We start from the raw sequence: 27,221 nt of genomic DNA on the forward strand, positions 1-27,221 counted from the left end.
GGGGGGACATGGATTCATTACATACAACATGCATCCATACTCCCCCCCTCAAGAGATTTATTTTGTAGAAACAGGGGAATGGTTCAAAACCTAGAGAATGGCAACTGTAGTAACTCACATTAATAACCTTTGTTCCTTCCTTTTGAAAAACACCCTCAAAAGGAAAAATAACAGATAGTGATTTACCAAGAACCAAGTACCAGAGGATTTAGACCTGGTAAATCAGGATCTGTGAGAAGTACAAATCTGGCTCCTTGCATCCTGAGTATCAAGAGGGCTGATGTCTCTTTGAGCCTCGAAAGAAGCCTCCTCTTCCTCTGAGCCTGTTTTTTAGCCCTTCCTGGGAGGCTCCTTCAGGATCCCATCCTCAACAAGGAAAGGCTGGCTGTGGCTCTTAGGTATTTGGTGAGTAGGATGAGCACTTTATCCTGATTTCCTCCTGCACTGTCTTTTTCTTCAAAGGTTCATGTCCAGCAGCGAGCCTTCCTGAATAGCTAATTATTCTAGAAACCAGGTAAATAGTGGTCACCACCAAACACTTCACAGGACCACGGGTATGTATGCAGCTCAGTAGCCCAAATTCTTGACTTAATCCACAAAATCCTGCTTAGCTCTCCCCAGCAATGCAACAGAGAGAGAAAGAGAGAGAGAGGAAACAGCCTCAGCTCTCTAAGTCGATCCCTTTAATAATTCTGGCTGCGTCCTGCCTAGACCAACCGCCAATTTGTATATGTTTGCTTTGTCGAGCATTCCCTTACGTGCTTTTTATCAGTAAGTGTATTTACAAGGTCTTCATTACTTCCTAATTGTCCGCTGCCTCTTCTCTTTAGTTATCTTCCTAAAGAGCAATTTATTAAAAACATAACAAAAAGGCAATTTGGTAACAGCCATTTTAAAGCTATTCATCCACTCCAGACCAGGCTCGTTTGTTAATACCCTGCTCTCTCACTCTGCAGATTTCCTTTTCCCCTTGGTACCCATAAAAAGGCCTTGTATTCCCTGTAACCTTTTTATTCACACTAACTCATCCTCCTCTTTAATTGTCTTATCTTTTCCCCTGTAGATTTTAGTAAACTCTGTGTGTATCTGCTTAATTCTCTCTTTTCTTCCTCTTTTTCACCCGGCCTTTTTTACGCCCTTAGATCATAGGTCTCTGAAACAATCCCATCAAAAGCCACTTTGGTCCTACAGCAGCAAGGCCCCGAGGGTCCTGGTTTACCAGAGATGATATTCATGCTAATGCTAATAAAAATATGTATTTATTCTCTGACGGTCTTATGCAAATGTCTTCCATCCAATGGCTTCTTCACAAGGTTCACTAATCTATTCATTATAGTCACAGCTTGCGATTTGTCACAGATGCCCCGTGGTCTCATTTCTGCCCTCTGATTGGAGGCCTGCGCAATTTTATTTAAAACAGGATAATAATGAATGATGTATGAATTTTTCATATAAATCCTTTATCTTGTTGGCATAAATCAGACTTTCAGGATTTGTAAATGTTTCTGACGTATATTTATATAGCCTCCTCGTGGTCATACACTAGTGGTTACTGACACACCATGTAATGGTTGGATGGGTGCACAATTTAACTCTTAACTAGAAGTTGTCTCAACCTTACACTTCTGAGAAGCCAAGGTGCACTGCACCCTTCAACCTCCTCTCTCGAAAGTAATAAGTTCCCCTTTTCATGTACCATACAAGGCAGTTTGCATTTGGTGGACAAATTGCTCTCTCAGTGTATTGTTGGCGCGATGGGGGAGAATTTCAATTAAGTTAATATTTACAGATGAATCTACCTAATTCGCACTTTCTGCAACAATACATGAAGCAAAATGCAAATCCTCCTTTGAAATTTGCTTTTCTCCAAATGCATATACTAAGGTAAAGCGTGCATAAAATGCATATATTAGTAAAAATAACACATACAAATGCATTATATTAGGGGAAATATTCTTTGCAAAAATGTGTATATTAGGAGAAATGCACACTAAAATGCTGAAGAATTTTCATGAGGACTTTGGTTTCTTTAAAAAATTGCAATCTGATGTGGAAATGTGGAGAACTGAATTTAAGATTAGAAAAATGAACTGAGTGAAGCCAAAATGGACAGATTCACTCATCCCTAATTGTTGGCGCTCATTAATAAGGGGGATGATTTTAGTAAACTGCTTATTTGATGGTATGTGATTCTATATCACCTTAGGAATCTTTTTTGCTATGTCCAGAGACGTGGGTTCAGAACATTTTAAATAAACAAATAAAGTAAGCAAGGCCACCATAAACAGTTGGCATAATTGGGCATCTGCCAAGAGCCCACACTTCAGCAGAGTGGGGCCCCACTGATTGGAGCTCCCTGGGCCAACTGCAATGATGAGGTTACTCACTGAGGGAGAGGGCTCACAGAGGTGGTCTTGCCCAGGGACCTTCCATAACCTGGAGCCCAGATTGAAAATATGGCATTTTCCTGCTTGGTTGTCTTTCAACAAATGCCAGACTCCTGCAGCCAGAACCTAGTGGCCTACTGTTGAATGAATGTATGGAATTCATCTCTCTTTACCTCTCCAGTGCTATACCCCAGCATCAGTCTAAGATGTCTCAAGACTAAATAGTAGCCAAAAGCTAAGATGTTTACACTTCCTATTGGCTGGTCTTCATCCTACCTATTGCACACAATCTGCCCTCTCTGAGAATCCTCCCCATCATTTTTCCTACCTCACTGTTCCTTTCATTCATTGCTCTCATGAATCTGGCATGTGGCCCTTGAAAGGGAATGAGGCCTTTGGGCTGAAAAGGTTTCTTTATTCCTGATCTATGCTAGGGATGGAAATGTATCTCAGCTTCGGTTCTCTCAGTTTCTAATTTTTCCAATATTAAATTCAGTTGTCTACATATCCGCATCAGTTTCCTATTTTTTTTTTTTAAAATAAGCCTCATGAAAATTCTTCAGCATTTTTTTGTATGCAGTTTTGGCTAGTGTACACGGTTTTGCAAGCAATTTCTCCAACTGTAATGCATTTTTGTATGCTGTTTTTCACGAATGTATTCATTTTTATGCACATTTCCCCCTAATATATGCATTTCTGTGAACATTATTTGACTGGGGAACTGCATTGCGAAATTTGGATAAGTGTGAATTTTGAATGAAATCTTTCTATCTCGTCCTTCTACCCTACTATAGGGCACTCAGGACGGCTACAATAACATCACACACATATATAATAAAATACACAATAAAAACAGAAAACATTACATTAAATTAAAATGCATAAAATACTATTAAAATACATAAAATGCATTAAGCATACACATACGAACTTACATACATGTATATATGTGCATCCACATATAAGAAAGTGAGAATAAAAGAACTTAAAAGATTAAAACAAAAGATAAAAACTTAAACAGTGTCAGGCTGACCCGTCAGTCCCAACCAAAAGCTCTCTGGAACAAAATAGTTTTTACAAGTTTCCGGAAGACCATCAGGAAGAGAGCAAAGCTGGCTTCTTGGGGCAGGGAATTCCAAAGTCTGGGAGCCACAATTGAAAAGGCTCTCTCCTGCATGCCTGACAATCTAACTTCTTTCATTCCAGGCATGCAGAGAAGACCAGAGGTAGATTATCTTAAATCCAGGCTAGGAACATACGGATGTAAGCGGTCCCTTAAGCACACTGGTCCAAGGCCATTTAGGGCTTTAAAGGTCAAATCCAGCACTTTGAATTGGGCTCAGAAACAAATTGGGAGCCAGTGGAGTCGATAAAGCACAGGATGGCTTGTTTTGGTTTTCACATTGCCCTATAATATAAGCCCTAATAACAGTTGAAGAGATAATGAAAGACATATCCCTCTGAGTACGTGCAGAGTGCCTTCCCCTTACCAGTGAGTAACCACTCCAGTGAATCCCATGGCCCTTTCTTGAAAGCTGCAAAACTGGACTAGGTTTGAGGAAAGGCTGATGCACAACAACACACACCACCTGAAATCCTCTGAGGCTCTCCTCCAGGTGCTCCCACCTTGGGAGGTTAAACAAGCGGCAACCACAGAAAGGGCCTTTCCGATCATGGTGCCTTATCTATTGAATGCTCTCCACCCATCCTTTTGTGCAAACACCTTTTTTATTTAGTCAGGCCTTTTAAATACTGTTTAAACTGGCTTTAATTTCCTGCAGCGGCATTGTTATGCTTTTACTCCTCTGCTGTTTTAGCTGAGTTTCAAAGTTGTTGGAACATTTTACTGTTTCGTTTTCATTGCTTTTATTGCTATGAGTCACCCTGGGAGTAGAAAATCTGCCGGATGGCATGTCACTTTCCAAATAAATATAAAAGAAAGAGAAGGCTGCTTTTGCACCCTCAAGCAGTCTCCGTGAGATAACAAAAACCTTGCTGGCTAAATGACAAGCAAGAAAAACTGAAAACCGGAAGAATATATCTGATTTCCTACTCATTTTGGGATTAGATGAAAAGGAGCCCGGGTCAGAGAGCAACTGAGCATGTGAATAAACTTCAGCAGTAAATCTTACTTCAACACTTGGTTGGCTGAGTGAATGAACTGGCTCCTCGAACATACCAAGAGCCCTACAGGATCAGACTGAAGCCACATCTAGTCCCTTCTAGTGCAATATTCTGTTCCTTGCCTCAGTGACCAGCCAGGCATCTTTGGGAAGCCCACAAATCAGACATGAGGCCAATAGCCACAAAAGAGGAAATACACACACCAAAAAAGAATGGGAAAGGGAAGGGGCTGGTTTGCATAAAATGTGCATGTGCTGATTGATATGTATCGATGCAAATTTAGAAATAATAACTATAATTTAAATAGAACGGCAATACCTCTCGCCATAGTGGGGATGTCCACGACCAAGTGACCTGTGTGCCTTGTTCAGTCTGCTGCGCAGGTGCTCACTGTTGATGGGCAACTCCAAGGCCCCTGTTGCTTTCACCTCTGTATCTTTAAACTGGACTTGGACTAGATAGCTCTTTAAACGGAGGCATCTCCTCTCTCAAATAAGACACATGGCAACTTTACTATCAACTCATCTTGCTGTAGTAAAGTTGATTATGTGCTGCGTGTACATTTGCCCAGTGAACTTCCCTGGGTATTCCTGGGTTCTTCTAGTATTCTCAGTAGTGTTGTGACAAATATTCCCAGGATCAATTTCAGTGAAAAAGGGATGGGGAGTGGGCATCCTGCTGAAACACAAGCTACCCTTTGTGGAAAATTGTGCTTTCTGAAGAAAAACACAGAGCACCATCTCTTCCTTTCTCAGCAAAGTGCTTGTCACTTTGTGTGTGTGTGTGTGACCTTTTTTTTAAGGTGGCAACAGCTCTTCTAAAGAGCTGCAGCATAATCTGGATCCCATTTAGGTTTGCCAGGTGTCCAGATTTTTGGGGTGCTCTCTGGGTCTCCGGGTTAGTCACCTTAATCTCCAGACTCTCAGCTTCCTTTTTAAAAAAGAAAGTTTCTCGGGGGTCCAGTTCCCAAGATATACACCAAAATGTCAGCCCCCGCCCACAACTTCTGTTAAATGAGCTCATAGCTGGCTGCTCTATTCCCGCACTATCAGGTTTGTAGCCAATAAGTGAAGTCAGGGTTGTGATTGACAAGGCAGTAACTAGAGCCCTTTGCAAGTCCGAAAACTTTTTCCCCACTTTTCTGAAAATCCCATGAATTGAGTAAGTATACAGCTTTCAGTCTTTTTCTCTCTTGTGTGCAGGAGTCAAACAAGTTTAAATTTTCCTGGGCTGTTGAAGAGGGCAGCGTTTTGAAAACCTTCCCAATATGAAGCTTTAATCCAATACTCCCTTTTCTGGGAGTAAAACTGCAATGCTAATCCACATACCTGGAGTAAATCCCATTGAATTCAATAGGACTTACTTTTGAGTAGACAGAGTTAGGATTGTGCTGTAAATTAATGGGACTTTTGAGTAAACATAGCAAAGAATTGTCTTTGTGTTGTAAATCTGTCTCTCCCCCTCTAATCCTATTTTTAAAAGCTGTTAGGCAGGGCTTACATAGGTATCATTGCTTTTATTATGTAGGAAACTAGTACAGTAGGGCCCCACTCATATGGCGGGTTACATTCCGGAACCCCGCTGTAAAGCGAAAACCGCTGTAAAGTGGAACCCATTGAATAGAATGGGGCGCAATGCCCGAAAATTGCCGTAAAAGCGGAACAAGTGCCATATGAGTGGGGCTTTAGTCTAATTGCATCTAACTGAGACCGCTGTATTAGCGAATTGCTGTAAAGCGAAGCACTGTAAAGCGGGGCCCTACTGTACTGATTTTATTTTTTTACAAAAATGTTCTGCAGTGACCAACTGGTTTTGACAATAAACTATTATATGGGGGGTATGTATTTTTACATTTCCAGAGTGTTTGTGTATATATGGAGTCTTTCCAACAACCCTGTGAGGTAGGGTTGCAGACTGGAAACCAAGGCAGCTCACAAGAAAAAATAAATCTCTTTAAAATCCAATAACCATAAAAACAAGTATAAACAGTTGCACAACAGCTTAAAGTGGCATGATTCTGAATTTTGGGTTGGTTGAATGAAGTTCCTTATAACTTGAGGTTGCAGTTCTGTGCATGCTTTCCTGTTTGAGTAAGCCCCATTGAATACATTGGGACTTGCTTGTGAGTAAACAAACATAGGATTGCGTTATAAATATCTTTACAGGTTGTGTAAATAATAAACCTATTTGATAGTCATGCTTATATAAATATTTCTCCATACCATGTCCCAATAAGTGTCTGACCTCACACTATAGTTCTACATCATTATTTACTCTACGCTTTAATTGTGCCCTTCTTCCTTGGGGTGTTCATGGTTCCCTCTGTTGTTTTTATCCTGAGGGGCAGATTAGGCTGAGAGATGGTGAGTACTCCATGGTCACCCAGTAAACTTTATAGCTCATTCCCATTTTAAAAAAATAATTAAAATGATTAACATGCAGGCAAAGTTTATGAAGTAGATCCACACAATACATTTAAAGAACATCCAACTTGCATTTAAAGCACATGATTTCCCCTAAAGAATCCGGGGAAGTGTAGTTTCCCCCTCACAGTTATAGTTCCCACCACCCTTAACAAATGACAGTTCCCATGATTCTGGGGTGGGATTCATGTCCTTCAAATATGTGTTGAATGTGCTTTAAATGGTGTGGATCTGCATTAGGTATGATGTGCATTCATTAGTGAATTGAAAAGAACAATTTTAAAAGTTTTTTTAAAAAACAGGTGAAGGGTTGTAGCTCAGTGGCAGGGCATATGCGTGCATGCAAAGGTCCACAATTCAATTTCTGGAAAAGACTATTGCCTGGAATCCTGGAGAGCCAATGCTAGTCCATGTCATCAGTACTCAGCTAGATGGCACCAAATGGCCTGAGTTGGTATAAGGCAGATTCCTTTGTTCCTAAAAATGGAAAGAGACCCAAGGGCCACAGTGACTCTAAAATTTATTTATGTATTTTAATCACAACATTTATATACCGCTTTATCGTAAAAAATCTCAAAGCAGTTTACAAAAAGAATTAAAACAATAAAATTACTGGCAAAAACAGTTAAAGACAGGTATTTAAAAATATTCAAAATAATAAAACCAACAATGAGTTAAAAATAGATAAAAACATAATAGCTTCTACATGCCTCGGTAGGCTTGCCTAAACAAAAATGTTTTTAGCAAGTGCCAAAAAGAATACAATGAAGGTGTATGTCTAATATCAATAGGCAGGGAGTTCCAAAGCATAGCTGCTGCCACACTAAAGGACTGATTTCTTACAAGAGCAGAACAAGTACTATGTGGCCCCCGTAACATGGAAAGCACACCTTGAACTTGGTCTGGTAGCAAATCAGCAACCAGTGCAGATTTCAGAGTAGAGATATTATGTACTGATAGGGTCTCACTCCTGTCAGCAATCGTGCCACAGCATTCTGCACTAACTGCAGCCCGTGGGTCAGGTTGTGCTCTGTGGGGATTTCTGTGACCTTGGCTAACTGGCTGCCAGGTTTTTTTTAGTTTGGGTTTTTGGTTAGGAATCCTGACTGGTGGTGGGATGCTGAGTTTTCTGCCTTCCTCATAGGAATCTTGTTGTGGTTGGTATGGTTTTCCATTTAGGAAAACATCACTGCCTTTTCTTTTTCTTTTTGTATTCGCACTTACATTTAACCTCACTCCCTTTCATCCACAGAAGCAACAACAGTGGTTCCATGTGCACAGCTCAACCCCCTTAAACCCACTGATGATGCACCTTGCTGTTTGCATGATGGTTTGTTTCTTGCCCAAAAGTGGTAAAAGAGAATTCACATACTGGGTAGTGTGGCTGCTGTCCCAAACTGCTGCCTATGAAGGTAGACCAAATCATGTGTGTTTTCTCTCTGTCAATTATTATTCTCTGGAATTGGGTTGGCTATCAAAGTGAGTTTATAGCAGCCCATAAGGTAGACAGAAAAGAGTAGAGAATTTTCTTACTCTTATTCATTTCTCAGACCTCTTTCTGAAGTGAATGGTCAAATCCATAAAGAAATTTGAAGCAGCCATGTTAAAAGGTAGGGGTAGAGCATTCCAGGCAGGGGGTTGCCAACCCTGCTTTGATATGGATAGTTTTGCAGAGGATCCCTAGTCAAGCTTTACCAACAGCACAGTCCAAACCATATCTACTGAAAAGTAAGTCCTATTGAGTTCTATGGGGCTTAGTCCCTTAGTAAGTGCATTTAGAATTGGAGTCTATACTCCATCTTTACATCCATCTTTACTCCTGAGTGCTCCCATCTAATATCTCCACAACACTAGGCTCGGTTCTTCCTACAGTGGCCTTCTGGTGACTGGCCTGGCCTGAAAGCACTTAAACCCTTCTTGACGAAAGCAAGTAAACTAGATTAAATGTTCCCTTCCCAGGCTCCATCTTTTAGCTAAGATTTCTATCTTAATTTCCAATAGAGAAATGTTTTTGTTTGAATTGTATGTGCCAAGCAACTGTGGTTGATGCTTCATGTATCATGCTTAATGAAATCACTCAGGCCCACCCCTGTGACATCACTCAGGCATGCCCCTATGACATCACTAGGACCCGCCCCCAAAATCTCAGGATGTGGGATGCTTCTGACCTGACAACCCTAATCCTATTCTCTCAGCAAAAGTACTTGCTAGGTAAGTATGAAGGTGGCATTTTTGGCCCAGCCTGTATTTGTCACTTACAGCACTGTTTCCATTCCTCTGCAGTTTGTCTTCTGCCAAAAATAGTGTTATTCGTTTTGCTGTCCACTGTGGTGAAATTACGTAACGTATATGATTTACATAATTAATTACATAAATTAAGTAAATTATATAAATTACATTGTCATTACATTAGTCCAACCATTCATGTCAATGCAAAGGACATGTAATAAGAACATAAGAACATAAGAAGAGCCTGCTGGATCAGGCCAGTGGCCCATCTAGTCCAGCATCCTGTTCTCACAGTGGCCAACCAGGTGCCTGGGGGAAGCCCGCAAGCAGGACCCGAGTGCAAGAACACTCTCCCCTCCTGAGGCTTCTGGCAACTGGTTTTCAGAAGCACGCTGCCTCTGACTAGGGTGGCAGAGCACAGCCATCATGGCTAGTAGCCATTGATAGCCCTGTCCTCCATGAATTTGTCTAATCTTCTTTTAAAGCCATCCAAGCTGGTGGCCATTACTACATCTTGTGGGAGCAAATTCCATAGTTTAACTATGCGCTGAGTAAAGAAGTACTTCCTTTTGTCTGTCCTGAATCTTCCAACATTCAGCTTCTTTGAATGTCCACGAGTTCTAGTATTATGAGAGAGGGAGAAGAACTTTTCTCTATCCACTTTCTCAATGCCATGCATAATTTGATACACTTCTATCATGTCTCCTCTGACCCGCCTTTTCTCTAAACTAAAAAGCCCCAAATGCTGCAACCTTTCCTCGTAAGGAAGTCGCTCCATCCCCTTGATCATTCTGGTTGCCCTCTTCTGAACCTTTTCCAACTCTATAATATCCTTTTTGAGATGAGGCGACCAGAACTGTACACAGTATTCCAAATGCGGCCGCACCATAGATTTATACAACGGCATTATGATATCAGCTGTTTTATTTTCAATACCTTTCCTAATTATTGCTAGCATGGAATTTGCCTTTTTCACAGCTGCCGCACACTGGGTCGACATTTTCGTCATGCTGTCCACTACAACCCCGAGGTCTCTCTCCTGGTCGGTCACCGCCAGTTCAGACCCCATGAGCGTATATGTGAAATTCAGATTTTTTGCTCCAATATGCATCATTTTACACTTGTTTATATTGAATTGCATTTGCCATTTTTCCGCCCATTCACTCAGTTTGGAGAGGTCTTTTTGGAGCTCTTCGCAATCCCTTTTTGTTTTAACAACCCTGAACAATTTAGTGTCGTCACTAAATGCAAATGGAGAAAAATAATTATGCATCATTTGCAGACTGAAAGCAACACAAACAGCCAATACCAATCATATTTGCTGGATTAATTTCCATTCCGGATGTGGGACAAATAAGCAAACATTAGCAATTTCCACTTCTGCTTCTGAGTTGCATTCAGTTAAGTCCTACTCAGAGTAGACTCACTGAAATTAATGAAGCTAAGTTACTCATATCTATTAACTGTAATGGGACTATTCTGAGTAGGACTAGCACTGAATACCACCCTCTGTTTTCACTAGAATTTTTTGACATTCTTGCTGCTTGCCAAGCAGGGCCAACTCTGTCATTAGGCACAGTGAAGCAGCTGCTTCAGGCTGTAGATGATGGTGGGTAGGGAGCAGAAGGTTTGTGCTGGAGGACAGAGCTGTGTGTGCCAGACAGCCTGCCCTGCCTGCTGCATTCGGGTGCAGGGGAGAACATGGTCCTATTGCCATCATTGAAGTAAGATTCAACTGCCCCTTTAGTCAGCTTCTGGTGGATTGGCCAGCAAAATCTCTTGGGCCAGTCATGTTACTAAGCAAGAAAGCGTGCCTTGTTTCAGGTCAGACTATTTATCCATCAAGCCAAAAATGGTCTAATGTAACTAACAGCAATTGCTAATTCTAGGATTTTGAGGGTTGTCAAACAAAGCACCTCACTGGGCCTCCTTAACCTAGAAGGATGACATGAAAACTGGGAATTCAGTTTTTTTAGGCTGTGTCTGATCTTCATGGGTACTCTGTGCAGACTGAGGATGATAGTACTGTTAGAGCAGGGGGCCCTCTGGTGGCCTTGGGACCCTAGCAAATACCCAACCTTGCCACCCTCTGGAGCCAGGCCAGCTAGCAGCGGCTTTCTGGGGTCTAAGGCACCTGTTCACTGAACCTTTTTTTGAAAGTAGAGATGCCAGAAGCAGAATGTGAAATCTTTGGCATCCTCTCATATTCTATCATGAGCTCTCCCCTTATGGAGAAGGGGAGGATCCACACAATTATTTGCCCTATAGCTTGCCTCCTTTAAAGTGGCAGTTGCAGTTTTCCTCTTTCCACAGAAGGCAAAAGGCTTTGTAAAATGGTGTGCCCAGTTTTGCTCAGCAACAAGCATGACAGCTTCCCTTCCTTGCACTGTTGATTTTAGAATTTGCCTCCCTCCCCACTTCTTCCCCTTAATTTCCTGCATTCCCTCGGGATAATTTGACTAGCAGAGAATTTGAAACAGACTTGGGATTTTTAAAACCATGTTTGGCAACCCAGGTCAGCCCCCTTGGTTGGCACAGTTTTGGTTCTCAATGACTTTTGGTTATTATTAATGCTTCTGCTCTGCTTACCCAAGTGCTTATAAGGCCCAATTCATTCTCTGACCTGCCCTTACACTATTGTTCAGTAAGATTCATTAGGACTTTTCCTGGAAATTACAGTGACAGATAGAGCTGGGTAATTTATGGCTTTTCTTGAAGGTTGCACAATTATTCAATAAGTGTCCTTCCTTTCCCTTCCTTCCCTCCCCTTCCTCAGCCACTTGTTGGAAATAAATATTGAATTTAGTTGTAGAAAAACTAGCTATTGAAGAGGTCGAATGTCCAATATAAACCCTCAAGTGGGCCCTTCAGGAGTCTTTACTCAATCTCTCCAATATGCATCTGTGACTGCAAGCAATTCCCTCTTCAGAAACAAGGCTCCTTGCCTTGTTAACTTCTCCAACCAATCTTACTGTCAGAACTCAGCCTCTGCAAAGAGAGTCCTGCAAACATCCAAATGTTAAGCATTCATCTTGACCAATGAGGAGAAACAGCAGGACAATAAACCCCACCCCCAAATTAAGCATGGGCTGCAGAGTACAACATGCGATGCTGCTGCCTCTGCTAATGGCTAATGAGCTCCTGTGTGGTGTAGAGCCAAGGAGGTAGACTCAAACGAGGAAGACCTGGGCCCAAATTCCCTGCTCAGGCATAAAGTTCACTCTCTGATCTTGGGGGAGCCACTTATCTCTCAGCCTAACCTACCTCACAAGATTGTTGTGAAAATAAAACAAGTGCATCCATGTTACCTAGAGGAAGGTCTGGGTGTAAATAGGATCAATTCAGCAAATGAATTCGTTGCCTAACTTGTCTGCCATGAGCAGAACCTGCAATTTTATTTTATTACCTGGTGCACTGAGAACTGAGCAACACCATCAGCAGAGTCAGATGGCAGAAGCTGGACTCTTCCAGGACTGTACCATTTCAGGCTACCAGTGGGGGATCTTGTGTTTGAATGCTCCCCACATAAAGAATTCCATACGCACAGGAAGTTAGTATAATAAGGATGATGTCAGGCTGCAACAATTTAATGTGCTTGGTCATTTTCTATGCCCAGAGGGTTTTTTTTTTCATTCAGACATTCAGTCTTCCACCTATACACTGAACTGGTACAGGCTAGAAAGAGCTGTATCAAATGATTCTGTGGAGTGTTGTGTAGCATGGCTCCTAGTCCTCAAGGTGCAAGCTGCACATGACCATACTGATCATAGTGGATGCTTTTTTGTTGTCTTGTACTCATGCCTCTGCTCACAACAAATGGTCAGGTGACCCGTTTGCCCTGAGGAAAACCTAGAATTTTGCACAGCATTGCAACGTTGGGCTGAGTAAGGCATGAAGAGGGTTAGATCCTGCTCATAGATATGTAGTTTCTTTCTCCGTTACAAATGGAATAGCATTAGCTTGGTAAGAACTGTGCTGCACAATGCATTTTTAGTCAGAAGAAGTAAGTCCCACTGTGTTCAAAGGGATTGATTCCTTTGCACATAAGAACACAGGAAGCTGCTTTATACTGAGTCAAACCATCAGTCCACCTAGCTCAGTATTGTCTACACTGACTAGCAACAACTCTCCAGGGTATTCTGAGAAGAGTCTTTCCCAGCCCTGCATGGAGATGAATGGAGGGATGGAACCTGCAACCTTCTGCATGGAAGGCAGATCCTCTACCACTGAGCCACAGCCCTTTGCCTCTACACAGGATTCCATGATCCCTGCTAGAGCTGTGCAGAGGGCCCCCCCATCCACCCTATGGCTCCAATCCAGAGGGGGACATCAGGTCGACTCACCCTGGGTTTGGAGCCACTCCCAAATAGGTTTGGGGGCAGAGCTCACATTTAATTAGGGTAAAAAAAATTGTGGGGAGGGAGAAGATGTTGCGTCTCCTTCCCCGCTCCCCAGACTGAGAGCAGGGTCAATTTATCTTTCACGATGCTGTTTTGCGTTACACAGGAGAGAGCGATTTGGGAGATGCTGTTTTGCAAAGGGTTTTCTGCAGAACAACCACCCCCAAGATCATTCCCTCCCCCACTTTGCAAAACATCGTAGCAAAGGAGGGAACCATCCTAGGGGATGCTGTTTTGCAAAGGGTTTTCCTGCAGGAAAACCCCTTACAACACAGCACCTGCCCTTTGGGCAGGAAGGAAAGCTGTGGCTGCCTCTTTTTTCTGTCTGATGCCCTGCCCTGTGACAGCCCTGGGTCGCTCTGGGTCATCAAATCTGACCTGTCATGAACCATGGCTGTCAGACCCAGACTCAGCCACGGCCCCAAAAGTCTGAATGGGTTCAATTTGGCTTGGGCCTTGGCCAAATCTGGTGCACAGCCATAATACCTGCTTTGAACATCTGAATGGGGATTGTGTCTCTTCCGTGCTGCTATCACAGCTCTCTCCCTACATTTCTTTAACTTGCTTCATTGTAGATCAATACATTTAAACGAAAGTCATTTCTTTCTTTCCTCCTTCTGCTTCATACATGTTTGCCTCTGGCGTGCCCTGAACGATAGATTTTTCTGTTAAAAATAAGCACCTTTTCCAAAATGTCACACAAGCAATATTTTCCTCTGTTCTTGCAGTTACACTGAAGTCCAGACTGTCCCTTCTTTCACTCTAGATAGTTTTGCAGAGAGGCCTGTTGCTCAGTACAAACAGAATTTCTCCCTTGTCCAGTCCTGACATGCCCAGGAAATAGACTGCGGATGTTACTAATCAGTAGATTAATCAGAGATGTCAGCATGTTTCCTGAGCTATCTGCCTAATGATTCCCCAAAACAGCTACAGACCAGGGATCAGCTTAACAGGGTAGAGTTTGCTCCCACTGCCCTCCTTCTCCCTGCTCTGCTGCTGCCACCCACTGCTCATGCTTTCGTTCCTGCAAGTTCCCTGCCTATTGAAGCTTTGTGCACACCATACATTTAAGGAACATGAGTTCCTCAAAAGAATCCTGGGAGCTCTAGTTTGTTAAGGATGCTGGGAACTGTAGTTCTGTGAGATCTAAACTACAGTTCCCAAGAGTCTGGGGGGGGCACATTGGGGTGGAAGGACTGTCACTATCTATTCTCTTAGTTTCTCATTTTTCCAATCTTAAATTTGGTCCTCCACATTTCTGCAGCAATTTGTGATTTTTTAGAAAAACACCCTCATGAAAACTGCCCAGCATTTTAGTGCAAATTTCTCCTAAAAAACACATTTTATACGCAGTTTTGACTTATGTACACATTTTCACAAGCAATGTATCCTAATGCATTTTTGTCTGTTATTTTCACCAATATATTCATTTTGTGCACTCTTTCCTCTAATATATGCATTTTTGTAAACATTGGTTGGTTGGAAAACTGCATCACAAAATTCAAATAAGTGCAAATTTCAAAGGATGGCTGTGTTTTGGTTCTCATATTGTTTCAGAAAGTGAGAATTTGATCAATTGGGCTTTAAATGTCAAGTGAATCAAATTTCTCCCCCTAGAAGCCATGTCCTTTAAAAGTATAGTATGTATGCAGTCATGCTTGGATCTACAGTAAGATTAGGCAACATGAGGCCCAAGAGTTCAGTCCACCTCCTGGCGGCTTCCAAATTGCTTCAAGCATAACTTCTAGGGCAACCATCTCAAGCCCTGTGATCAGCAGAGGAGGTGCTGCTGCGTGGCAGAGCTTGGAAAAGTTACTTTTTTGAACTACAACTCCCATCAGCCCCAGCCAGCATGGCCACTAGATTGGGCTGATGGGAGTTGTAGTTCAAAAAAGTAACTTTTCCAAGCTCTGCTGCTGGGTGTTGCCTGGTTGGCACTGACCTGTGACAGGGCCTTCTTGGTGGCAGTTCCGTTTGTGGGAAGTTTGTCTGGTGAGGTAAGATGCATCTGTCTCTCTCATTAACTTTCAGGATGAATTTGAAAACATTGATAGCTAAAAGATACTGTTCCTGGCAACCTTGAAATTATTAGCAGTGAGAGCATGTCTGTCTCTCTAGTTTAGATATATCTATATACATATAGATATATATTTGTAAGCATCATGTTTACAAAAGGGGAGCTTCAGCAACCTGTGAGAGGGTGGGGGAGCTTTGGCGATCCGTGAGGTGCAGGGGGAGCTCCTGTGATCTGCAGGGGACAGGGGAGCACTGGCAACCCATGTGGGGGGAAGGGGGAGGGCTTTGGTGACACATGGAGAAATGTGGGCAACTTTAGTGACCCATGGGGGAAAGGGGCAGCTTTGGTGACCCATGGGGGGGAGGGGGAGCTTTGCTGATGCTAGGCTGAGTTGGCAAGCGAAGTGAGCATAGCTTTACATACTTTAAATGTTTGTAATTGTTATTTTTTTATATGTACTTGCAGTGTTTTGTCACTGTTCTGTTTACCACTCTGGGCTCCTTTGGGAGAAAGGATGGGATATAAATTTAAATCATCATCATCAACCCCATTATGTGCATGAGCCATTTTCTATCATGCAAATCAAGACAAAAGCAAAGGACTCTCCTTCCACTCCTCTCCAGCAGGAATAGAAACAGGATTTGGTGGTTTGGTGGAGCCCCCATCTCCTGTGTATGTGCCAAGAAGATATAGGCAAACAGCTGGGAGTAGCTGAGGTATGTAAGCAGAGAACTCCCCCAAACCCATAGCATGAATCAGTGGGCAGAGCCAACACAGAGCCAGCTCTCTCTTTTGCAGACTAGATTGATTTGATATTTCAGCCTGTTTTGTGATATTTTGTGGTATTTATTGATACTGTTGTAGTTTATGATGATGATGACAATGATGATGATGTTCTGAATTGTTTTTATCATATTGTTTTGTTCTTGTTATGAAAGATGCTTTGAGGTCACCTGGTGATGAAAAGTGGCATACAAATATATTAAATAAATAAACAAACATTGCTGTCTTGTCAGCCCTTGTTGAAAGGTAATTACAATCTGTTTATATCCAAGTGGACTGCAAAGAGCTCCAGACTGGACAAATAGGCAACAAAATGGCAATTGATGGTCAAATTAGGGATGGAAAAGAAATTCAATTCAGTTCACATTTAAATGTATCAAATGTGCACTTCCTGAAACAATAAGAGAACCAAAGCACAACCATCCTTTGAAATTCACTCATCCGAATTTTGCAATAAGAACATAAGAAGAGCCTGCTGGATCAGGCCAGTGGCCCATCTAGTCCAGCATCCTGTTCTCACAGTGGCCAACCAGGTGCCTGGGGGAAGCCCGCAAGCAGGACCCGAGTGCAAGAACACTCTCCCCTCCCGAGGCTTCCGGCAACTGGTTTTCAGAAGCATGCTGCCTCTGACTAGGGTGGCACAGCACAGCCATCACGGCTAGTAGCCATTGATAGCCCTGTCCTCCATGAATTTGTCTAATTTTCTTTTAAAGCCGTCCAAGCTGGTGGCCATTACTTCATCAATGCAGTTTTCCAACCCACCAACGTTTTACAAAATGCATCTATTAGTGGAAGTGTGCATATAAATGCATACATTAGTGAAAATAGCATACAAAATGCATTATATTAGGAGAAATTGTTTGTAAAAATGTGTACATTAGACCAAACTGCATTCAAAAAATGTGGTTTTTAGGAGAATCTTCAGGAGGAGTTTTAAAAACAAAATTTTCCAATGGCTGCAGAAATATAGAGAATTGAATTTAACATTGGAAAAATGAAAACTGCCCTGTGCTCCTGCTGGGAGGAAGGGTGGGTTATAAATCAAATAAAAAATAAATAAATAAATAAATACTGGGAGAACCAAAACTGACAGATCTTTCCATCCTTAGTTCAAGTAAGTGACAAACAATGGAAAGGTTAAAAGGTTTGGGGTGTTTTAGTTTTAAAAGTGGGGGGGAAGGATCTCATAACAATTGGGATCAAAGCGGGTGGGAGAATTTCACCTTTTTCTCTTCTGCTGTGGTCCTGATGAAAATCACTCCTTTTGAAGCTGGTATTTGTCCTGGAAGGAATTGATGCCTGCATTTTTCTCCCTCGTTTACTTTCAGTGAAATTGTTTGAACAAAAGAAAGTACTTTTCAGCACAACACAGAATTAATTTATGGCATTGGCTGCTACCGGATGTGATGATGGCTACTACTAACTGCCAAATTTGCACTTTCTGAAACAATATGCAAACCAAAACATAGCTGTCCTTCAAAATCCGAACTTCTCTAGATTTTGCAATGTAGTTCTCCAGTCAAGTAATGTGTATACAAATGCATATACTAAAGTTTGAATAAAAAAGCATACATTAGTGAAAATAACATACAAAATACATCATAAGGGAAAATTGCTTTGCAACAACAACGCTTTTTGGCATAAGAACATAAGAAGAGCCTGCTGGATCAGGCCAGTGGCCCATCTAGTCCAGCATCCTGTTCTCACAGTGGCCAACCAGGTGCCTGGGGGAAGCCCGCAAGCAGGACCCGAGTGCAAGAACACTCTCCCCTCCTGAGGCTTCCGGCAACTGGTTTTCAGAAGCATGCTGCCTCTGACTAGGGTGGCAGAGCACAGCCATCACAGCTAGTAGCCATTGATAGCCCTGTCCTCCATGAATTTGTCTAATCTTCTTTTAAAGCCATCCAAGCTGGTGGCCATTACTGCATCTTGTGGGAGCAAATTCCATAGTTTAACTATGCGCTGAGTAAAGAAGTACTTCCTTTTGTCTGTCCTGAATCTTCCAACATTCAGCTTCTTTGAATGTCCACGAGTTCTAGTATTATGAGAGAGGGAGAAGAACTTTTCTCTATCCACTTTCTCAGTGCCATGCATAATTTTATACACATCTATCATGTCTCCTCTGACCCGCCTTTTCTCTAAACTAAAAAGCCCCAAATGCTGCAACCTTTCCTCGTAAGGGAGTCGCTCCATCCCCTTGATCATTCTGGTTGCCCTCTTCTGAACCTTTTCCAACTCTAGAATATCCTTTTTGAGATGAGGCGACCAGAACTGTACACAGTATTCCAAATGCGGCCGCACCATAGATTTATACAACGGCATTATGATATCGGCTGTTTTATTTTCAATACCTTTCCTAATTATTGCTAGCATGGAATTTGCCTTTTTCACAGCTGCCGCACACTGGGTCAACATTTTCATCGTGCTGTCCACTACAACCCCGAGGTCTCTCTCCTGGTCGGTCACCGCCAGTTCAGACCCCATGAGCGTATATGTGAAATTCAGATTTTTTGCTCCAATATGCATAATTTTACACTTGTTTATATTGAATTGCATTTGCCATTTTTCTGCCCATTCACTCAGTTTGGAGAGGTCTTTTTGGAGCTCTTCGCAATCCCTTTTTGTTTTAACAACCCTGAACAATTTAGTGTCATCAGCAAACTTGGCCACTTCACTGCTCACTCCTAATTCTAAGTCATTAATGAACAAGTTGAAAAGTACAGGTCCCAATACCGATCCTTGAGGGACTCCACTTTCTACAGCCCTCCATTGGGAGAACTGTCCGTTTATTCCTACTCTCTGCTTTCTGCTTCTTAACCAATTCCTTATCCACAAGAGGACCTCTCCTCTTATTCCATGACTGCTAAGCTTCCTCAGAAGCCTTTGGTGAGGTACCTTGTCAAACGCTTTTTGAAAGTCTAAGTACACTATGTCCACTGGATCACCTCTATCTATATGCTTGTTGACACTCTCAAAGAATTCTAATAGGTTACTGAGACAGGACTTTCCCTTGCAGAAGCCATGCTGGCTCTGCTTCAGCAAGGCTTGTTCTTCTATGTGCTTAGTTAATCTAGCTTTAATCATACTTTCTACCAGTTTTCCAGGGACAGAAGTTAAGCTAACTGGCCTGTAATTTCCAGGATCCCCTCTGGATCCCTTTTTGAAGATTGGCGTTACATTTGCCACTTTCCAGTCCTCAGGCACGGAGGAGGACCCAAGGGACAAGTTACATATTTTAGTTAGCAGATCAGCAATTTCACCTTTGAGTTCTTTCAGAACTCTCGGGTGGATGCCATCCGGGCCCGGTGATTTGTCAGTTTTTATATTGTCCATTAAGCTTAGAACTTCCTCTCTCGTTACCACTATTTGTCTCAGTTCCTCAGAATCCCTTCCTGCAAATGTTAGTTCAGGTTCAGGGATCTGCCCTATATCTTCCACTGTGAAGACAGATGCAAAGAATTCATTTAGCTTCTCTGCAATCTCCTTATCGTTCTTTAGTACACCTTTGACTCCCTTATCATCCAAGGGTCCAATCGTCTCCCTAGATGGTCTCCTGCTTTGAATGTATTTATAGAATTTTTTGTTGTTGGTTTTTATGTTCTTAGCAATGTGCTCCTCAAATTCTTTTTTAGCATCTCTTATTGTCTTCTTGCATTTCTTTTGCCAGAGTTTGTGTTCTTTTTTATTTTCTTCATTCGGACAAGACTTCCATTTTTTGAAGGAAAACTTTTTGCCTCTAAGAGCTTCCTTGACTTTGCTCGTTAACCATGCTGGCATCTTCTTGGCCCTGGCGGTACCTTTTCTGATCTGCGGTATGCACTCCAGTTGAGCTTCTAATATAGTGTTTTTAAACAACTTCCAAGCATTTTCGAGTGATGTGACCCTCTGGACTTTGTTTTTCAGCTTTCTTTTTACCAATCCCCTCATTTTTGTGAAGTTTCCTCTTTTGAAGTCAAATGTGATCGTGTTGGATTTTCTTGGCAATTGGCCAGTTACATGTATGTTTAATTTAATAGCACTGTGGTCACTGCTCCCAATCGGTTCAACAACACTTACATCTCGCACCAGGTCCCGGTCCCCACTGAGGATTAAGTCCAGGGTTGCCGTCCCTCTGGTCGGTTCCATGACCAACTGGTCTAGGGAATAGTCATTTAGAATATCTAGAAACTTTGCTTCTTTGTCATGACTGGAACACATATGCAGCCAGTCTATGTCCGGGTAGTTGAAGTCACCCATTACTACCACATTTCCTAGTTTGGATGCTTCCTCAATTTCATATCTCATCTCAAGGTCTCCCTGAGCATTTTGATCAGGGGGACGATAGATCGTTCCCAGTATTAAGTCCCTCCTGGGGCATGGTATCACCACCCACAACGATTCTGTGGAGGAGTCTGTCTCTTTTGGGGTTTCGAGCTTGCTGGATTCAATGCCTTCTTTCATGTATAGAGCGACTCCGCCACCAATACGTCCTTCCCTGTCCTTCCGATATAGTTTATATCCAGGGATAACCGTATCCCACTGGTTTTCTCCATTCCACCAGGTCTCCGTTATGCTCACTATATCAATGCTCTCCTCTAAGACCAAGCACTCCAGTTCTCCCATCTTGGTTCGCAGGCTCCTAGCATTAGCGTACAGGCACTTGTAAGCAGTGTCTCTCTTCAAGTGTCTTTGGCACTTGTGGTTAGGCCTGTGATAATTTTGCTCTTCTGAATTTATATTTATATCAAGACTGTCCTCTTCTCCCAGGCATTTTACCATGTGTTTTTAAATTGTTTTACATTTTCAAATTGTGTTTTAAATTGTTTTTAAAAGATGTGTTTTAAATTTATATATTTGTTTTAATGTTTTTAGTTACTGTAAACCGTCCAGAGAGCTTCGGCTATGGGGGGTATATAAATACAATACAATACAATACAATACAATACAATACAATACAATAAAATACAATAAATAAATAAATAAATAAATAAATAAATAAATAACAGTTTATTAGGCAAAACTGCATACAAAATGTGTTTATTGGGAGAAATCCACACTAAAACACTAATACATTTTCATGAGCATTTTAAAATAACAAACAAGAATAATAACTGCAAATTGCTGCAGAAATGTGACGAACTGAATTTAAGATTGGAAAAATGAGGAACTGAAAGAACCAAAAGTGAGATCTGTCCATCCCTATCAGTGGCTCTGAATAGGTTGGCTTTATGGAGACGATGTGTCCAGAGACAGTATGACGCTGAATGCTGGCTGCTTGGGACTTGCCAAAGTTGGAGAGGGCTATTGCTTTCCTGTCCTGTTTATGGCATTCCCAGAGGCATCTGGTTGGTCACTATGAGAAGGAGGATGCTGGACTAGACAGACCGTGAATCTGTTCCAGAAATAAGAAGGGCTCCTCTTATTTCTCATGTCTTTAGTTGCTGACCAGTGCCCTGAGACTGGACTCTGCTTTGTACATCCAGGATATGAGCTGCACTCTTCTCAGACCCAAGCAGGGAAAACACATTCTGGGCTTGAAAGTGGGTGTGCTGTGTAGACCCAGTTTGGCCTCTTTCAACATAACCTATAGCAGTGGTTCCCAACCTGGGGGCCGGGACCCCCAGGGGGGGCGCGAAGTAATCCAGAGGGGGCTGTGAACAGTAAAGAAATGAATTATTTATTAGCTTTTTTAAAACGAGAGGGGAGGCTTTTTGCTGAAGCGCCAGAGCGTCTTTCAGGAGCACTAAGGGCAGGCATCTGCCTATAAAATACATGGCAGATGCCAAAGGAGGCTGAGGGTGGAGCTACCAGGAAGAAGAGGGGATTACTATCACTGATTCCCGTCTCCTTGCACTGCCGCTACTGGCAACGCCCTTGCTTAGAATGAGAGGAGAGGGCTTTTTGTGAAGCAAAAAGAAGCAAGCCTGCAAAGAAAGGCTGCTTTCCCCCTTCCTTCCTGGCAGCCAGCCTGCCTCCCTGGGGGGAGGGGGTCACAAAAAAAATTCACCTTATAAAGGGGGTCCCGTGCTCATAAAGGTTGGGAACCACTGACCTATAGGCTCCTGTGGAGGCAAACCTAGAGGAAGAAAACTGGCCCCGGTCTGCTACTAGCCATGATGGCTAGGCTCTGCCTCCACAGTTGGGGGCAGTGTGCTTCCGAATACCAGTGTCTGGAAACTGCAGGAGGGGAGAGTGCTCTTGTGCTCAGGTCCTGCTTGCCATCTTCCCCCAGGCACCTGATTGGCCACTGTGTGAACAGGATGCTGTACTAGAGGGGCCACTGGCCTGACCCAGCAGGCTCTTCTTGTGTTCTTAGGTTCTTATGAAGGATGCAGGTGGAATCAGAGCAGCCTCGGCCAACTTAGGAAACAAGACTTTTTTTCTTCTGTTTCTGCTGAGCTTGCTGTTGTGCCAGGTTCTCAAGGCTGAAGATGACAGTATTATGGAAGCCAGGCCAGCTAATGTCATTAAATACAGGGCTGTAGTATTGAAAGGCCCAGCCACATTGCCACACTCATCTGAGAGAGAGCGCACACCAAGTCCTGCATGAGACTAGGCAGAGGCTTGAAGGCACACCCCTCAGTTCTGCCGCCTGCAGCCATTTTGTATTGCTCAGACCTGTTTACATATTTTTACTCCTCGGTATCCTTTCCACCAAATTCCCTCCCCCTCTCCCTCCCCCCCCCACTTCATCTGCTCTTTGTGAGGATCTCTGAAAGGCCTGAGTGTTTACCCTGGATTGGCTTGTGGTATTTCATTTGGCTTTACAGTTATTCCCCTCCCCGGGTTGTAAAAGAGAATTCCCCAAAGCCATCTCCGTGGGCTGTTTTGTCCGGATTTCAAGGCCCGGGGCCTGGTATCTTTCACGTGTCAAGTTTGCTTAACTAGCAGCGTTGCCAAGTCAACCTGTTTCCCAGCATGCCATGCTGTGAGGTGACAAGTTGCGAACGTTTCCTCAGCTGAGTTTTACAACTGTACTTCCCTTCACAAGGAGGGGGACGGGGAAAAAATTCAAACCAGCACGTTGAAATTATTCAGTTGGTTTGCTTGAGGGAGAAAAAAAAACCCCACAAATGCCAAATTCACTTCAAATGTCTCTCTAGGTGAAATCTCAGTGGCAGCTGGAGTAAATACTTTTTTAAAATAAAGTGCTAGAGCGGTTCTACACCTTGCAGAAAGTTTATTGTGGCTTTTATTGTGCCCAGTGCTTTAGATGTTCTTTGGGATGAGTTGTGGGAGGATTCTGCTTCCTCTCAGGATCTGACTGAGTGTGGTCTTTGGGCGTGTGACAGAATTTTGCCCCAAGTCAGACAGTCTTGCCATCGTGGTGTTTTTATTGTGGCTCTTGCTATCATCATTATCATTTATACATAATCCGGTGCTGAGTTTTTGGCCGTAAAAGTTTGGGAGAGAAGGGGGAGGTATTTGGTTTTGTGTGAAAAGCTTCAGGAACCCTCCTCTTTATCTTTTTTGTATTCCATTTGCTGTCTGTTCGCAGCTGCTTTCTCCCCTAGTCTGCAGCCTGGGTTCCATTAAAAAGAGGAAGAAGGAGCTTCTTTCTGAGTCAAACCCAGACAATTAGGGATCACATGAGAGAGGTTCACACAAACCCTTTCATGCATTGACAATACTTGTAATGGGGTTGTGGATAGCAGTGGTGGCTCCACGTCGGTGAGGCAGTGGAATCTGCTCTGGTTTTTAGCCCCATTATTGTTGATGATGTGTGTGTCAGGCACACCACCAGTTGCATGTTCAGTAGCCACGTGAAGGGACTCTGTGCATATAGCCCATGTATATCAGGATTCCTCCTCATATTGAGGAGCCCTAAGTGCATAACATCAGTGTACACATAGTTTCCATTCACACTGCTGCTGAACAAGTTGTGTGTAAGTATGAGTGCATTGTTGGTGGAGCTTGCTGGCACAATCTCACAATCCTCTTGTGTGCTTTTAATGTGTGAGGAGGTTTGTATGAATTCCCCTATAGGCAGCATGGTGGCATTACACTGTCATACAGTCAGTCCGATTTGGCTACGTGATGTCACTAAGCCAAATCAGAGGGAGAGCAGGAAGCACTATCTTCACTCTGAATAGATATCGTATGAATGCCATGTAGCCAATCAGACTTGGCTATGCTCTGATATTTCAAAGCCAAAGCAGAGTATTAGCAAAGATTAGCTTGCATTACCCTTCTAGAAAACTGGCAAAATGGAGGGTGCATTTCACATAGCGATTTCCCTCCCAACCCATTCAGGTCAACCTTTTCTGTATCAAAAACAAATCTGCACGATTATTTTAAATCTTTTTTTAAAATATATATATAACCTAGCTTGTGTTTTTCAAAATGGAAAAAGTTAAGGCACTAATGAAGAAAGTTTGCATACATTATCTCATTATTTATAATTCCCTGAAATATAGGTCAATAGAATTATCTGCATACTGTGGATGGTGAAGGATGGGAGTTGGGAGAAACTGAGAGATAGTGGATTGCCTAAAGGTATTATTTATTATTATTTATTAATTTATTAAATTTATTCTGCCCTTCCTTCCAGTAGGGTTCATAACTGAGACAGCTAGCCATTATATTAACTCTTCCTTTAGCCACTCTTAGTTCTTTTCTCTTTCCCTGTGGGTGTAGCTTGGCTTCCCTGCATGAGTTATCTGGAGCTACTGCCCTGTGTGTGCTTGTGGCTCTTTCTGGTCTGGGTTGTGTGAGCTGATCTCTGTGGGACAGATTAATAGGTGGCCCTGTCTTTGGGCAAAGGATGAGAATAAATGTTCAGTTTCCTCCAACTCCACAGATTTCTGTCCAGGATGCTCCAGTATATATGAGTCAGTAGCGTAAATCTAAGCACTGTCAACCTAAAAGGAGTTAGACCTGACCTTGCTGTTTGGCTAATATACTCCCCCCTGCCTTGTCCCCCAAAAGTCACTAAAGCCTCCTCAGCTCCATTGAGAAATGCTTCCCCTAGCTAGAGAATATACCTAAAGCCTGGGAAATACAGGCTTTTCCCATAGTCAGTACCGAGAAGCAAGGGAACCCAGAAAAGCTTCCTGTGCCTCTTCTATAACAGGACTTTTGGGTTCCCTTGTTGCAAAATTTGTGCAGGAAAGGGTCTAAGATGGCAAGTTCCTACAATCAGGAAAAATAAGTAGTAAAGCTTTCCCTAGACCAGGGGTCCCCAAACTATGGTCCATGGCCCACTAGTGGCCTACAAGCTTCATTCATTCAGATGGTTCATGCTGCGTCTGTGGATTTGTGATTGAAGACGGGGTGGCACGTCCATCGCATTAAATATTTAGATTGATCTGTAACTGTATTTTATTGCTTTTATTTCTTATATTGTATGTTATGGTATTACAATTTGAATTCTATGGAATTACAATTGCTACAACATGCAAAGAAATAATTAAGTGGTCCACAAAGACCCTCGGCAATGTTCAAGTGGTCTGTGTGGGAAAAAGTTTGGGAACCGCAGCCCTAGACTGTTGATGGGCCAATCTGTCAGTTCTGATTCTCTCCATTTCTCATTTTTCCCAATATTAAACGCAGATCCCCACATTACTCCTAATTACTCCTGATAAACACATTACTGTATGCAGTTTGACTAATATACACACTTTTATACGCACGTTCCACTAATATATGCATTGTTTTACACATTGGTTGGTTGGAGAACACCACTGAAAAATTTGGAGAAATGCAAATTTCAAAGGATAGCAATCTTCCACCTGCAGACTGAAATGTTTGGTCCAGGAATGACTGTATCACTTGGTTTTGCTAAATGAAGAAACTGGTGCCAGTTCTATACAACAGCATGTGACTATCTCTGGGCCAAACAGCAGAAGGAAAGTAACCCCCTTTTCCTCTTCAATGGCTCTGTGATTACTTTTTTGTCCTTTTGGAACAGATTATCCTGGGAACTGAGGACAGGATGAAAGGAGAAGAATGAAGGGTTAGCCTGGACAAGATGTACCTCAAGAAAAATGCAGCATTTTGCAAGCTGACCTCAGACATCGCAGTTTGGGAACCACTGATCTATAGCTAACAAAAGAAGAACTTTAAAATAAAGGAACCCGCACCACCACATCTCCTTCTTACTGGTTACCATGTGTGCGGATAGTGCTATTACATAGTTCAGTCACTAGGTGGCACTGGATTTAATTGTAGTTGTGTTAACTCAGCAGTTTCCTGTGGTTATTCTGCTCTTGTTGGAGAGAGACAATAGTGTTCTAGTTTAGCTTCCTGAATTGTATGTTATTTTCAGCTCTCAGTGACACTGGCTTGTCCTTCACTCCAGAACTGGGAAGAACATGTATAAGTTATATAGCTTTTTTCTGCTTTTCCTTTATGAATCGATTGTTTTAAATATATTATTTGACATAAGTTTGAAATTGGGCAGGCTATAAATATTTCAGTAAATAAATAAATAAAGCATTTCCCACCTTTGTGCCATAAACACATTTCTGTTTTAGTGTAAGGCAGCTGAGGTTGCCATTTCAGCAAGTAAGAAATCCTGTACAGAGAATAATCACCGAGGTGCTTAAGGAAAGAACTCTGTCAAAGCATTTGCTGTTCATAGTGGGCAGACAGACCCTCACTCCGTTCACAGTATGGCCCCTTTTAGTTGCCACCAAGGCACTATGCTGTGCTAATTCTGTGCTGGAGTTCAGTATTTAGTGAGGTGCATAAAGGATCTTGTCTTGAAGTTCACTAATATGTGTGGCCGGCAGGGCCCACTCCAAAGAAAACGACTTCAAGCCCGGAATCCTTAATCCCAAACTGCTCAGTGCCTGTTTTATTCCATTTCGTATGATTTAACGCCATGAGGATGCCATGAATCACTTTCAGTGTTGTGTACATTTTATACCCCTCTGAA

The 27,221-nt window shown here is 42.5% G+C and overlaps 1 long non-coding RNA gene across 1 annotated transcript; it reads left to right on the forward strand.

Annotated features, from left to right (window-relative positions):
* The first annotated feature begins 315 nt into the window (after positions 1-315).
* On the forward strand, positions 316-27,221 carry LOC133388558 (uncharacterized). Its single transcript, XR_009763863.1, has 3 exons — positions 316-405; positions 24,760-24,838; positions 26,253-27,221. It is a non-coding gene; the product is annotated as an uncharacterized LOC133388558 (long non-coding RNA).

The sequence above is a fragment of the Rhineura floridana genome, chromosome 7 (genome assembly GCF_030035675.1).
Source record: "Rhineura floridana isolate rRhiFlo1 chromosome 7, rRhiFlo1.hap2, whole genome shotgun sequence".
Classification (NCBI taxonomy): Eukaryota; Metazoa; Chordata; class Lepidosauria; order Squamata; family Rhineuridae; genus Rhineura; species Rhineura floridana.